The sequence below is a fragment of the Rhinoderma darwinii genome, chromosome 1, assembly GCF_050947455.1.
Source record: "Rhinoderma darwinii isolate aRhiDar2 chromosome 1, aRhiDar2.hap1, whole genome shotgun sequence".
NCBI classification, from domain to species: Eukaryota; Metazoa; Chordata; class Amphibia; order Anura; family Rhinodermatidae; genus Rhinoderma; species Rhinoderma darwinii.
Window position 1 is genome coordinate 253,896,515 of NC_134687.1, and position 15,394 is coordinate 253,911,908.

Consider the following 15,394-nt stretch of genomic DNA (forward strand, 5'->3'; position numbering starts at 1 on the left):
GGGACTTTGGACTAAAGCAATAAAAGTCAATGGCCACTCTAAGCTAAATGTGCATGCTCTCGTCAGAATGCTGAAGTCACACAGCTTAAGACCTTGCTAGTACCAGTGTGGGAGACTGTCTGGGAATCCGTGGTGCTGTTGACCTGTTATGCACTTTAGATTTTGTTTCACAATCGATTAAAAAGGACTATAGACTAAAGCTTTAATAGTCAATAGCCATTCTAAGCTGAAATGTGCCTTCTCTCTTTAAATCGCAGTAGAACAACACCTTAAGACCTATCTAGTATCAGTGTGGGAGCCTGTCTGGGAATCCGTGGTGCTCTAGACCAATTGTCATGCAGGTTCGATTTTGTTTCACAATCGATTAAAAAGGACTATGGATTAAAGCATTAAAAGTCAATGGCCATTCTAAGCTGAATGTGCCTGCTCCCGCCAGATTGCAGAAGTAACCCGCCTTAAGGTCTCACTAGTTCCATTGTGGGAGGCTGTCTAGGAATCCGAAGAGCTGTTGACCTATTGTTATGCCATTTAGATTTTGTTTCACAATCGATTAAATAAGGACTATGGACTAAAGTTTCAAATGTCAATGGCCTTTCTAAGCTGAATGTGCCTGCTTTCATCAGATTGCAGAAGTTACACAGCTTAAGTCCTTGCTAGTACCAGTGTGGGAGACTGTCTGGGAAGCAATGGTGCTGTTGACTTATTATTATGTCGTTTAGATTTTGTTTCACAATCGATTAAAAAAGGAGTTTGGATTAAAAGTCAATGGCCATTCTATGCTGAATGTGATCTGACGAGAGAAGGTACATTCAGCATAGAATGGCCATTGACTTTTAATGTTTTAGTCCAAACTCCTTTTTTAATCGATTGTGAAACAAAATCTAAATGGCAAACAACGAGTCTACAGCACCACGGAATCCCAGACTGTCTCCCACACTGGTACTAGCAATGTCTTAAGCTGTGTAATTTATGTGATCTGACGAGAGAAGTTACACAGCTTAAAGGAACAGTGTCATCACAAATTATTTTTTTATATGTTAAAGATGTTAGTGCTTTATTAAAAACGTTTATATTCATTTGTGTGTTTGTGTTTTACTTTTTCTTATTTTTACACTTTTTCTTCCCTATGGGGGCTGCCATTTTTTGTTCCATTTCTGTGTGTGTCGATTAACGACACATACAGACATGGAATACGGCAGCCACAGTCCCATAGGGACTGCGAACGGCTCCCGTCCCATTGACTGCAGTGTACGGCGTCTGTGTGGGAACTGCGCATGCGCCGCTCCCACACAGTCCTATTCGAAATTGGCGCCGTCCGGCGCCATTTTCCTGTGGACCGGAAGTCGCGGCCGGACAGTAATATTACTACTTCCGGTCGCGGCTTCCGGATTTGTGCACTTGCACCAGCGGCAGCAAACGGAGCGGACGGGCCGGAGGGAGCCGCGGCGGCAGGAGCAGGTAAGAGATTTCAATGTATGTTCGTGTTTGTGTGTGTTTACTACTGTATGTAAACCTACTACACTGTGGGTTAGCTCAAAAAATGGCGACACACAGTGTAGGAGGTTACATCGTTCAAACCCCTCGTTTATCCCGGCACTAGCCAGGATAAAGGAGGGGGGATGCTGAGAGCTCACTAGAGCGAGGGCTTTTAACCCAATGTTGCAATGCTGCAATTTTGGGAACAGCTCCATCTAGTGACCAAAAATGGGTAGTATTATAAATTAGAAATAATTTATAATATTACATGGACTAGTGCAAAAAAATAAAAAAAATGTGAACAATGTTTAATCACCCACACACTAATTGTTTAATTTTTTTAAAAAAAACATGTTTTTCTGGCAACACATTCCCTTTAAGACATTGCTAATACCAGTGTGGGAGACTGTCTGGGAATCCGTGGAGCTGTTGAACTATTGTAATACCGTTCAGACTTTGTATTAAAATAGGACTTTGGACTAAAGCTTTAAAAGTCAATGTTCACACTAAGCTGAATGTAACTGCTCTCCCTGCTCTTGTCCGTTCATAGAAGTTACATGGTTTAAGACCGTGCTAGTACTAGTGTGGGAGACTGTCTGGGATTCCGTGGTGCTGTAGACTCGTTGTTTGCCATTTAGATTTTGTTTCACAATCTATTAAAAAAGGACTATGGACTAAAGCTTTTAATGTCAATGGCCATTCTAAGCTGAATGTGCCTGCTCTCATCCGATCACAGCAGTTACACAGCTTAAGGCTGGGTACACACACACTATTTACGGATGTAATTCGGGCATTTTACACCTCGAATTACGTCCGAAAATATGGCTCGACAGCGCCAGCAAACATCTGCCCATTGAAAGCAATGGGTTTTACATTGGTCTGTTCCCACGAGGCGTTAATTTACGCGTCGCTGTCAAAAGACGGCGCGTAAATAGACGGCCGCGTCAAAGAAGTGCCTGTCACTACTTGGGACGTAACCGACGCTCCGTAAAACCCATTGAAGTCAATGGTATTCTTCAGAAACACTTTTCAGGCGTTTGGACACACTTGCAGGGTATTTTGAGACGCCTGAAAAGACGCTTCAAATAACGTCTGAAAATGGCCAAACACTCCCCCAAGGGGTGTTGCCAATGCAGACATTTTAAAAGGCCATTTTTGCCATTTTGATGCAAGGTGCTTAGGAATAACCCACATTTATCAGCTTCACCATGGCACCCCCAACCTACAGGAGGATGCATATAGATGTGGATGCCCTCATCTCTGAAGAAAGTAGCAAATGAAATCCCTAATGTTTGTTTGTTTTTGGAGGGGGGTGCGCAAGAATTCATTATTGTACACAGAAGACACTATGCAAGTGCAACCATATGTCTAGCCCCTGTTTTTACATTTGTCATGGCTTTATTTAATCTGCGTGTCTTTATATACATGGGCCAAATCTACCCGTACACAATGCAAAGTATGTAATGTTAACTTCGCTTCAGGAACATGCCATTTGTTTAGCAACATCTCCACATGCGATTGCGCACAGACCTCACGGCGCATGTGTAGCTGTTATTAACTGTAAACTCTCTGTTGGAAAGTCCTCAATGTTAAATCTGGCTACATTGTTTTATTGTCCTTTTCTCTTTGTAGGCACATTCTTGGTACAATGTGCGCAGCATATTTGTATGTCATTTATGGTGTGTTCAAGGTCTGCCCCACATGTGCACTCTATGTGTGAATTTGCCTCGTTTCATTGCGGCCAGTTGATGTGCGTTTGGAGCACAGCAATGTGTAAACACCACACAATCCCTCCTGCCTTGCAATTCCTTGCATGTACAACCCCCGCGGCCCACATTACGCACTTTACCTCATGAAGTAACCTGAGTAGGTAGACTGTGTTCCCTTTTTTCGGGGATTGTGACTTGCAAAGAAAAGATTACCGTGTGTGTTTGTGTTTTGTCCCACTGCAAAAACGAAGCCATCTTGAGAATATAATGATCTTTCCTTACACTTGGATTTTAAAATAGATTTTTATTTTTTTTACTTGGTGTGTTGTAAAGGTGCAGGCCAGCCCAAATCTATGGGATAAGCAGGTAGCTGGCTATTCAAATCGTGCCCAGAGACAGGACTCCTGGGAGGAGATATGCGTGGCGCTGTACCCCGACTGGGTGAGGCATTCAAATAAGGAGCAGGGCGACATTGGTGAGTGTTTGTCATCTGGCCATGTAGGCTATTTGAATGATGATGTTTTGTTGTTATAAAGGGAAATGGTGTGTATCGCCACAAATGTTTTTCTCATGACAGTCGTAAATGCCTCAGAGGAGCAAGTACATTTTCCATGCAAAATAACCACATCTTAGCTGGGTTGGTGTGATGCAACAGTTAACTTTCTTTATAACCTCCAAACTGAGGTTACATTTCCTTTAAAGGGATAGTCTGATGTTTTGGGCCACAGTTCATGTTCCCTATTTTTTTCAGAAAAAGGCCTCCAGACATGCTGGAAGAGTATCCGCGACCGCTTCCAGAGATACCTGAAGAAGGCAGAGAGGAGTGGGTCCTCTCCCTCACAAGGGTCACCATGTCCGTTCCACCAGCAGCTGCTGTACCTCCTGCCCAACAGGGCACTCCACCAGTAAGTTGTTTCCCATCCATTTCGAAAGCACTACATGTTATGATGTCTTGCAGCTCATTGGTAGGCATACGTTTAGACACATATGTATTGTTCTCACATTTCAGGGCTCAGAGAGGCAACCCATTTAGCACAGCTGTTTGCATTTTTTGTTTCCTTCCTGATGGCGCCCTTGGAAGTGTGTCTACCAAACATGTACTATGTGTGTGTGTCAAGATGTGGGATTAGTGGTACCAAACATACTCATGTCACCCCCTAAATGCCATTTTCATGCGTACCTTGGCGTGACGTGTTCACATTGTACTACAACCATGGCAGTGTCATGAAGGCGCATCGGATTTGCTTGATAGAATAATTTGGATAACTAGTACGTTTGGCCCAACATTCGTCATGCCACTTGTAATGCTAGCAAACTACCATTTGCTGGTTCCTCTACGCTAGGTGTGTGCTTTTGGCTAGTATCTAAGTATTGATGAAGTAGCATGTTTTCGGTTGTAATTGTTGCTCTGGTGGGTGGGCCAAAAAGTTAGCGCACCAAGAAACATGGGTGTTGCAATAAAGGATGAGAGTGATCTCTGCTCCCAAAATACATCATATTCTCCTTGCTCATTCTCAGATCCTCTGGAAATGTTCGGCAACTGATGGAAGAGTGTCCCGCTGCAGTAGAGGAACAGCAGCTGAGGGAGAGGGACCCGAGTCCATCCACTTCTCGCGAGGACCCTCTGGAAGCGGAGCCTCACTTTCCATCAGACGCGGAACCTTCTGGCATGTCACCCTCCTCTGAAGTGGCGGAAGAAATTACTGCGCCACTTGCTGCCACCCAGGTGCCACTTGGCACACCAACACGGCCGCCACACCCCACCCGCTCTCCTGCCACCCGACAGCGATCTCGGAGGACCCTCCGGACAATCAAGCGTCAACTAGAAGTTGAGACCAACGCCATGTCCTTTATCCGGAGGGTCGACGGCGATGAGGAGTATGATTTTTTTTTTTTTTTTGGCTACGCCGTTGCATCTCGCTGCCGCCAGATGCAACGGCATGTTGACCAGGCTTTCATGGCTTACACTCTAGCCGCGGGGGCAGCCTTCGAGATCGCAGTCCCTCTCCCACCCCTGGAGGAGCTGGTCTACAACCTCCATAGGACCACTGGCCTGAGGGAGGCATCCTCCAGAATGCCCCAGAGCCCACGACCTGTTAATGCATATACCGAGACACCAAACCGCCCTCCCAAGCCATTCCCTCAGCTGCATCCCAGTTCCTGGAAACAATCTACCCTTACCCACCCTCCCAATACACAACCTCTGGCTTCCGCCCAAATTATCCCCAACATTTCCCATCAAATTATCTCCCACCTTATAATTATGACTCTCCTCCCCATTTCACCCATATGTAGTCCCTTTATTTGTGTATTATTTGCACAGATGCCACGTACATTTTTTTTTTTGCCCTGTTTGTAAATGTCTTATTAGTGTTGGTTGACATAGCAATATTTGCAATGCTGTAATTGCAAATACGGAAATTCATGTGCCGAGTAAAGTGTTAAAGTTTTAATGCCTGGAACATGTGTTTTACATTAACAACAACATTACCACAAACACAAAGGGACACACGGACAAAGCAAAGCAAGTAACATTCTCTGATCCATTGACACAACACCTTTTTTGATGTGCATGCATATTTCCACCATTAATGCAGACTTTACAAAACAACAGTTCAAAAATTTCGACAGTTTGTACGCAGCTTACGGCATGCCACATAGTTCCAACACATAGTGTGTACTTAGGGGGGGGGTATGTATGATCCGTGCACACCATTTTCTTCCCAAAAACAGAAACGTTGTCTTTGGCCTACTCCTGGATAGGCTGCTGAACACTGCGGCTGGAATCCTGCCAGGACACTGTACCTTCGGGACTCATGAAGTAGTCAGTGAAGGCATCTCTCACCTGTACTCCACAGTTGGATGGTCTTCCTAAATTCCAGTTGATGTGGGGGTCACGGAAAGCTGTCTGTGTCTCCACCTCCACGTCACCTCACTTGTGATCCCGAACGTAGTTGTGAAGAACACAGGCAGCTTTAATGACCCCATCAACTGTGGACGCATCCAACTGAAGTGCACAGGTAAAGACCCTCTACTTACTAACCATGATCCCAAAGGTGCACTCCACGAAGCGTCGTGCCCGGCTCAGCCTCTCATTGAAGACTCTCTTCCGGGCATCTAGTCTCCTCCGTGGGTATGGGCGCAGCAGGTTCTGCATCAGTGGAAAAGCCTCATCTGATACCATAACGAAGGGGACTGGATGTGTGGTACCCAGAAGAGGTTGGGGAGAAGGTAGAGTTAGCTGATCTGCCAGTATGTGTCGCCCTAAATGTGATGTCAGTAGCACGCGGGAGTCACCAGTGCTTCCATATGCGCCGACGTCAATAGCAACAAACTTAGCCGAGGCATCAGCCAGCGCCATCAGGACTACAGAAAAATACTTCTTGTAGTTGAAGTAATGTGATCCTGACCGCGGTGGCTGCTGCACACGTACGTGCTTACCATCGTTGGCGCCTATGCAATTTGGGAAATTGCCCACAGATTGAAAGCCTGCTGCTACCTGCAACCAAATCTCCCGAGTCGGACTGGGCATCGCAATGGGCTGCAAATACTGCCAGATCACCTGGCATGTGCACCTGATTCCACTGATGGTGGATTTGCCAACACGGAATTGCAGGTGCAGGGATGAATAACTCTACCCTGTTGCAAGAAATCTGAAAAAAAAAAGAAAAACAAACAAATATTACAATCGACTCATTACAAGGAACAACATCATGACTATAGCACTCATATTACAAAACCATACATGAGTTGTCATTACATTCACAACCTCAATACAGCACAATGTTGAAAACAAGCCTTCAAATACACCGCAACGTGATCAGCAGCCTCTCCACAAGAGGAATGGCCGTCCGCATGGCGCTATCCTGCCTCCAAAGGTGGAGCCCCGAGCATCTCGTCCAGGCTGTCAAAAGCCAGGATAGACATACGCACAAAATTATAGAATTTGTCGGGGTACCTGTAGAGACATACACAATATAAAGACATCCAGAGACGCAAAAAGGTAACAACATAGAGAACTAAGGTTGCCTAAAAAAGGGAGATGAAAAAGGCAAATACAATAACATAGCATGTGCAACATAAATCCATGATTGTTGTGAAAATGACCAACATGTAGGCACCAGTTGGACTCAAACAAAGCAGACATAGGTATAAGCAGGTATCATTGCTAAATGATAGCTAAACTACAGCACCAATATATAGGATAAGAACCACTGCTGGCAGTTAACTAATTATGCATAACTTGGTACACATGTGGCTTTCTAATGACAAATGCTGTGTGTTGCAGCAATTGTAGGCTGATGCAACACACCTGCCCACACAATTTAACCTAAAACGACCATTAGCAAACGAGGTTTGGCTAACAGATATCATCTATGTACTGTCGTTTAAAACGCCACAAAACAAACTCACCGTCTTAGCTCGTCATAAAGTTGCCCAATGTGTCCCCTTTCAGTGCGCAGCACATTTATGGGGTGCACCCAATATCTTCGGCGCCTTTCATGCTCCTGTGAAACAAAGTGTGACCATATGGTCCATTATAATGTGCAAGAACATCCATTCTAAAAACATTTTGAACACAATCCATTCTTGTCCAAACCTACCTGACGAATCCTTCTTCGGCGCATGACATTGAGTAAAATTTGCATCCAGACCGCCATATGGCGGCGGCGCACTTTGCTGTGCCTGTCTCCAACTTGGTCTCCCTGCTGGTATGGCCCTTCTAAGCTGCTGGAATTCATGTTGAAACCCCAAAAAACCAACAACCACTGATTAGGGGAAAAAGGGAAGTTGGTGATGTTGGGTGCGCATTTTTATAGGCCTGAAATAAAAGTACAGCCCCTAGTGGGTTGGATTTTTGCTATGCATGGAAGACGCCTAAATAACGCTCGAAAAAACGCCTCGAATAACGGGGCGTTTACGCGTGCAATAACGCGCCAAAATACGGCTTGGAAAAAAACCGCGTGTAAATACGCTTCAAAAATGGCTGAAATTCAGAGGCCGAATCTCTCAAATCAGCTCTGTAAATTACGGAAGTTTTTGCCTCACCGTGTGTACATACCCTAAGGCCTTGCTAGTACTAGTGTGGGAGACTGTCTCGGAATCTGTGGTGCTGTCTAGATTTTGTTTCACAATCGATTAAAAAGGACTATAGACTAAAGCTTTAATAGTCAATGGCCATTCTAAGCTGAATGTGCCTGCTATCATCAGATCGCAGAAGTGACACAGCTTAAATACTCGCTAGTACCAGTGTGGGAGACTGTCTGGGATTCCGTGGTGCGGTTGCGTTTTATTATGTCGTTTAGATTTTGTTTCACAATCGATTAAAAAAGGACTTTGGACTAAAGCAATAAAAGTCAATTGCCATTCTAAGCTGAATGTACCTGCTCGTCTTACTTCTTAGAAGTTACATGGCTTAAGACCCTGCTAGTACCAGTGTGGGAGATTGTCTTGGAATCCGGGGTGCTGTTGACCTATCATTATGCGGTTTAGATTTTGTTTCACAATCTATTTAAAAGGACTACGGACTAAAGCTTTAAAAGTTAATGGCCATTCTAAGTTGAATGTGCCTTTTTCTCGTCAAAACGCAAAACAACAACACCTTAAGACCCCGCTAGTATTAGTGTGGGAGGCTGTCTGGGAATCCGGGGTGCTGTTGACCTATTGTTATGCCATCTAGATTTTGTTTCACAATCTATTAAAAAGTACTATAGACTAAAAGTTTAATAGTCAATGGCCATTCTAAGCTGAATGTGCCTTCTCTCCCTGCTCTTGTCAGATCATAGAAGTTACATGGCTTAAGACCCTGCTAGTACCAGTGGGAAAGACTGTCATGGAATCCGTGGGGCTGTAGACTTCTTGTTTTGCCGTTTTAGATTTTGTTTCACAATAGCTTAAAAACAGACTTTGGACTAAAACAAAAAAGTCAATGGCCATTCTATTCTTAACCCCTTAATGACCAGCCTATTTTAGACCTTAATGACCAAGCCATTTTTACGTTTTTCCATCGTCTCATTCAAAGAGCTATAGCCTTTTCGTTGGCATAGCTGTATAAGGTCTTGTTTTTTGCGGCACAAGTTGTAATTTTTAATAGCACCATTTTGGGGTACACAGAATTTATTGATTAACTTTTATGAACTTTTTTTTGGGGGGTGAATAGAAGAAAAACAGCAATTTCGCCACACTTTTGCATCCTAAATTTACGCCATTTACGTGTGGTATAAATAACACAATACCTTTTATTCAGTGGGTTGTTGCGATTGCAACGATACCAAATTTGTATAGTTTTTGTATGTTTTACTACTTTTACACAGTGAAAACACTTTTTTTTTTCAAAATTATTTGTTTTTGTGTCTCCATATTTGAAGAGCCGTAACGTTTTTATTTTTTCGCCGATGCAATTGTAGGACGGCTGTTTTTTTGCGGAACAACTTGTAGTTTTTATCGGTATCATTTTGGAGTTGATGCGACTTTATCACTTTTTATCACATTTTTTTTTTAAGGCTGTATTCAAAGTAAACAGCAATTTTTGCAAGTTTTTTTTATTTTTTACGACGTTCACCGTGCGGGATAAACAATTTAATATCTTTATAGTTGGGGTCGTTACGGACACGGCGATACCAAATATGTGTCAATTTTTATTTTGTTTGTTAATAAAGCGGTTTGTAAGGGGGAAAAGTGGGGTTTTCATTTTTTTTTTTTATTTTTTTTTTTACTAGTCCCACTAGGGGACTTCACTATGCAATCATCCGATCGCATTTATAATACATTGCAATACTTCTATATTGCAGTGTATTGAGCCTGTCTGTGTAAAACGGACAGGCATCTGCTAGGTCATGCCAGAGGCATGATCTAGCAGGCATTCACGACAGGCAGACCTGGAGGCCTTTATTAGACCCCCGGCTGCCATCGGAGACACAGACACTCGGCGATCTTATCGCCGGGTGACAGTGGGATGAGAGGGAGCTCCCTCCAAAACCATTCAGATGCGGTGCACGCTATTCAGCACCGCATGTGAAGGGTTAAATGGGTGAGATCGATACTAATATCGATCTCACCCGGTCGAGCAGGGACGCCCCTAGCCCTCAGCTACCTCTGGCAGCTGAGAGCAGGGAGATTTAACGGCTCCCTGCTCTGTTTACTTATTCCGATGCAGTGACGTAAAAAGTCTATTTAATCGGAATAAGGCCCGTTAGTGACCGACGTAAAAACACTATGGGCCGGTCACTGACGGGTTAATGTTCCTGCTCTCGTCAGTTCGCAGAAGTTACGTGGCTTAAGGCCTCGCTAATGTCAGTGTGGGAGACTGTCTGGGAATCCGTGGTGCTGTTGACCTATTGTTATGCAGTTTAGATTTTGCTTCACAGTCTATTTAAAAGGACTAAAGCTCTAAATGTCAACGGCCATTCTAGGCTGGATGTGCCTGCTCTCGTCAGATCGCAGAAGTTACACAGATTAAAAACTTAAATACCAGTAAAACCCAAAACAGAATAACTACCAAGCAAAATCTGTGCTCCGAAAGCCAAATTTCGCTCCCTGCCTTCTGAACCCTACAGCGTGCCCAACCGCCAGTTTACGTCCACATATATGGCATTGCCATACCCAGGAGAAGTGGCTTAACAGTTTATGCGATAATTGTCTTCAGTGGCACAAACTGGGCACTAAATTGGCAGATCAGTGGAGAATTGCAATTTTCACTTTGCACCATCCGCTGGGCACTAATTTCTAATGTAGAATCACCTGTGGGGGTCAAAATGCTCACTACACCCTTAAAAATGGCATAAGGGGTGTAGTTTCCAATATGGGGGTCACTACTTGGGGGTTTGTTTTACTATTTGACTTCAGAGCCCTGCAATTGTGGGCCAATGCTGTGAAAATTTCCAAAATAGACCTCACATGCGCATGGTGCTCTTCACTAGAGATGAGCGAACTTATGAGAAGTTCGGTTCGGCAGGTTCGCCGAATTTCATGAAAAAGTTCGATTCGGACCGAACTAGTTCTGACCGAACCTGTAATACAAGAAAGCCCCTAAAAATCGTGTATAACACTGTTTGAAAGCCCTAGAAGCCCTGTATAACACTCTTAGGTCACCCATGAGTGTATCCAAGTACTTTTGAGCTGTCTTTAAGGCAAAGTTAGTGTCACAGTTACACCAACATTTATGGCTATAGGAAAACGGATGGAACACGGTGATAACTAACAGAAACCACTGCACTTGTTCATGTTGTATGCTTAATGCATTGTTAAAAAAGGTACAAAAATTAACCATTTTTGGCGGCAGATGCCTGCCAGGGTTCATACATATAAGGTGGTAAAAGAAGCAGCAATGGCTATTGACAAGCCCTCAAAAAAATTGACCCTTTATGGTGGCAGATGCCTGCCGGGGTTCATCCATACATGGATGTAAAAGCAACAAGCAATGGCTTTTGACAAGCCCTCAAAAAAATTGACCCTTTTTATTGGCAGATGCCTGCCGGGGTTCATCCATACATGGATGTAATGTAAAAGCAACAAGCAATGGCTTTTGACAAGCCCTCCAGGCCTGCTTGTAGCAGACGGGCAGCAGTGGAGGTGTATTGGTGGTAGTAGAGGTAGCCAACAGACCGCAAGGGTGGTAGTAGTAGTAGTAGTAGTAGATTAAAAAAAGAGACGGGACGACAGTCACAGGACAAAGCCCTGTGGTGGGGCAGGCCTCAGGCCTGCTTGTAGCAGACAGGCGGCAGTGGAGGTGTATTGGTGGTAGTAGAGGTAGCCAACACAGACAGCAAGGGTGGTAGTAGTAGTAGTAGTGGTAGCAGCACATAAAAAAAAAGAGACTGAACAGTCACAGGACAAAGCCCTGTGGTGGGGCAGGCCTGCTTGTAGCAGACGGCACTGGGGGTGGATTGGTGGTAGAAGTAGTAGCAGCACCAACAGTGGCACATTAAAAAAAGAGTGGACAGGACAGAATCCTGTAGTAGCAGGCGGCAGTAGCAGGCGGCAGCGGCAGCAGCAGCAGCAGCAATGTCAGATCTAATCACTGGCATCAGGCACAGGGGTTTTAAAATCCTCACCGATCCACGCTTGATTCATTTTCAGAAACGTGAGATTTTCCAAGCTGTTGGCGGACAATCTTGTTCGCTTAGGGGTGACGAAGCCCCCTGCTGCGCTGAATACCCTCTCTGACGCTACTCTGGAGGGTGAACAAAACAGTACACCCATGGCAAACTGGGCCAGTTCTTGCCAATGATCCAATCTGCTGACCCAGAAGTCCATGGGGTCTGGGATCAGCATTTCTGAAGGAGAAAGGGCACAGTCCAGGTACGAGTGAGCCTGGTTGTTTAGGTGCTGCACCTGGTGATGGTGAACATCCCTTTGGTGATGTCAGGTCGGGGTATTGGATGTAAAAATGTTGTCATCATATTTTCCAAACGGAATTGGCTGCTGCTGCCGCCGCCTATTGCAGAGGTAGCTCTGCCATAGGCGGTGGAACGATGAGACAGTGGGGAGCAGAGAGTGGCCCCCCCGGTCAGACATGCTTGCAGCAGGTGTTTGCCGTTTGAAAGCTGTGACAAGCTGGCTGCATAGCTTCTCTCGATAATAAGCCAATTTTGCCTTCCTCTCGGAAGGCGCAAAAAACTCCCCCATTCTGGCTTTATACCGAGGGTCTAAAAGTGTGGCTATCCAGTACTCATCTCTTTCCTTCATGCTAACAATACGACAGTCAGCGTGCAAGTAACGAAGCATACAGCTCGCCATCCTGGCCAGCGTTTCAGAGGGCCCGGTTGGTTCCATCTCCGCCCCCATACTGCCATGGTTGTCCATCATCGAGTTCGTCGTCAGACTCGTCATCACCATCACTGTCATGTTGTGCGGCTGCCTCGTCCCTTCCTGTGATTCCATCTCCAAATCCAGCTTCTCTTCAGGTCCTGTATCCTCATCCTCCTCCTCCTCCTCCTCCTCCTCAACATCCATAGCCAGATGTGATCCTTCCTCCATCCTTTGCTGAATCATCGCTGTGAGCATTTGCTCCATAATGAATATCAGCGGCATAACATCGTTCATTCCGCTAGCGTCACGGCTCACAAATCGTGTGGCCTCTTCAAAGGGCCTCAAAACGCGACATGCGTCTCTAACCAGCTGCCACTGCCTGAGCTCGAAATTACACTGGCTCCAAACGCTGCCCGTCTGCTGCATCAGGAAATCATTCACGGCTTTCTGCTATTCGTCCAGACGGTCCAACATGTGCAGGGTGGAATTCCAGCGTGTTGGAACGTCGCAAATCAGGCTGTGTTCTGGTAGATTGTTTTGACGCTGCAAGTCCAGGAGGGCGTGCTTAAATGCATGCGAACGTCTAAAGCGAACGCAAACCCTCCTGGACATGGCCAGCACACCCTTCAAACCAACATATGACTTTAAGAAGCGTGTTATGACCAGATTGATCACATGTGCCATGCAAGGAGCGTGTGTCAGGTGACCTAGACGCAGTGCAGCCACAACGTTCTTCCCGTTGTCAGAGACAACATTGCCCAGTGTGAGTTTCAGAGGAGACAGCCAGCGTGCGATTTCCTCCTTGATGCACAGCAGCAGCTCCTGCCCTGTGTGGATTTTCTCGCCCAGGCTCAGCAGGTGTAAGACAGCATTGTGGCGCTTCACCTTGCACCTGTGAAAAGAGGAGGGAGGAGGAGTGGAAGAGACGCTGTGTCCTGTCGGGGACGGGAAGACCTCCAAGGAGGAAGGCGAGGAGGAGGAGGAGGATGGTAGGCGCCTGGTGTCCGGAGTTGAACCAGAAAGATACAAGCGTGGAGGTGGTAATGCCTGGCATTGCTGCGGTGGTGCATCGGACTGCAAAATATTGACCCAATGGGCCGTGAAAGACATGTACTGTCCCTGACCATAGTTGCTGCTCCACGTGTCGACGGTGGCATGTACCCTGCTGCACACGGATAATTGCAAGGACTGGCACACCTTTTCCTCCACATGCTTGTGCAAGGCAGGGACAGCTGTTTTGGAGAAGTAATGTCGGCTAGGTATTCGCCACCTAGGCTGAGCGCACGCCATCAATTGCTTGAAGCTGGCGGAGTCGACCAGGTGGTACGGCAGCGACTGCACCACCGACAACTTAGCCAGGTGTGAATTAAGCCGCACGACAAGTGGATGACTGGGTATATATTGTTGCTTATTGGACAACGATTCCGTAATGGATAACTGATGGGACGTAGGAGGAGCACTAGATGACAGTGATGAGGATGATGATGACAACGACATGGTGGACAAGGCCTGGCTACTACTTAGATGACAGGGACTCGGAGCAGCAGCAGCAGCGGCAGAGGGGTCTTCATTAGATGTACATGATGATGGTGGGGCATGTCGATTAGTTCCTACATTGCTGCCCTGCCCACACCTTACTTTCTGCTTGCAGATACGGCACTGTGCCATGTTTTCATCCTCCGGGAAGGTACAGAAAAATTGCCACACGGCAGAGTACCGTAAAGAGGTAGTACCACCACCACCACCACCCGAGCTTGCCCCTTGTCTGGCAGGCTTTTTTCGGGAGCCTACACCAGCATCAGTGTCGCCATCACCGGCTCCTGAGCTGACCCTACCGCTGCAACGTTTTGCAGATTGACTTCTGCCCCTACCTCGGCTTGGCTGTTTATCACGGCCAGTGCCGCCACTACTACCCTCCTCCTCTGACGCCGTCATCACCTCGTCACCTGGTTCCCACGTCCTGTCTAAAACAACATCATCATAGCCTACCTCATCATCCCCGCCACGTCTGTCACTGTGTTGTGAATGTGATGTGACATCATGGCGGGCTCCATGCCCCCCTCATTACTGCGTCTGCCACCACGGCTACCACCACCAACACCCCCACTACCGCAGCTTATGCGTCTCGGACACCGCTTCCACCTCCACCACCGTCGCAACACACTCCGTTGGCTGACTCGCGGAAAACAAATCATCATCATCATCACCATGTTGTTCAGTATCTTCCTTCGCACCCGAGGAGATGTCTCTTAGGACTCTCAGGAAAGATGGCTTCCCGCTAGGAAGGGGGAGCGAAGACATAGATGATGGAATGGAAACGCTAGAAATACCTATATTACTACTGTCACTGTGCCAAGGAACTGTAGAGGATCTGGAATCCAACGAAACCTGGCTTGAAGCCAGATCGTCAGTCTTCCTGCTGAGATGACCGCGAGCCAGCCAACCAGTCCACAATGGCC

At 46.1% G+C, this 15,394-nt stretch overlaps 1 pseudogene; it reads left to right on the plus strand.

Moving 5' to 3' along the window:
* Nucleotides 1–582: 582 nt before the first annotated feature.
* On the plus strand, nt 583–701 carry LOC142706888 (5S ribosomal RNA; annotated as a pseudogene).
* The last annotated feature ends 14,693 nt before the right edge of the window (nt 702–15,394 follow it).